The sequence below is a fragment of the Octodon degus genome, unplaced genomic scaffold (genome assembly GCF_000260255.1).
Source record: "Octodon degus isolate 3935 unplaced genomic scaffold, OctDeg1.0 scaffold00059, whole genome shotgun sequence".
NCBI lineage: Eukaryota > Metazoa > Chordata > Mammalia > Rodentia > Octodontidae > Octodon > Octodon degus.
The window spans coordinates 11,062,965-11,063,859 of record NW_004524635.1 but is presented as its reverse complement, the minus strand read 5'-3'; positions in this window follow the sequence as shown (position 1 = coordinate 11,063,859).

Below are 895 nucleotides of genomic sequence, written 5' to 3'. Positions count from 1 at the left end.
TTTAAGTTCCTCTATATCTCTTTGACTCTGCTTCATGTGATCTACTTCTTTCCTGTATTTCTCATTCAAGGAATACATCACTTTTCTATTCTCTATATTTTTTTATCAGCGTCTTCTTGAGAAGTAGTTGTCATTTTTTACTTCAGAGTTTATTTCTGATCTGATTTCCTGTATATGTTTCTGCATTTGATTCTTTATTTCAGATGCTCTTAATTCAGAGATTTCTTTTTTCATTTCAGAGATTAATTCTGATCTTAATTCCTCTATGCCATTCTGCTGTTGTTTCTTTACTACAGATACTATTAATTCATAAATTTCTTTTTTTAATTTCAGAGATTAATTCTGGTCTGAGTTCCTCTATACCTTTATGCTGTTGTTTCTTTACTTCAGATGCTATTAATTCAGACATTTCTGCTGTGCTAGTGTCCTCTGCATTTGTTTCGCCTGAACTTGGGACCTGAGATTGCATTTTGCTCTTTCTCTTTGTCATTTTGTATAGCACTGTCCACTGATCTTTGGTGGAGAGCTTTGGTGCAGTTGTAACCTTACCACCTACTAAAATTCAGGTATCGCTATACCAAGTTCTAGTTCATCCAATTGTGCCTGGCTTGGGTCTGGCTACTGTGCTGAGCTCCTTCCTGCACCTTGGAGGTGAGCCTGCTCTGGAAAGATGTTCTGCTCCTGGATTAGCCAGCCTGGGCTTTGGTGGGTATGGAAGGCTCCCAAGAGTGTGGTGGAAGTTCTCACTCAGAGGGCAGAGTTGGGTTGGCTCTGGAGGGGGAGGGAAGGTCCAGAGAATGTGGGGAAAGGTCCCTCTCATGAGGAGGGCCTGGGCTTGGTCCGGAAGGTGCAGAACAGAGCAGAAGCTCTCCCACACACTCGCAGGGCCTGGATT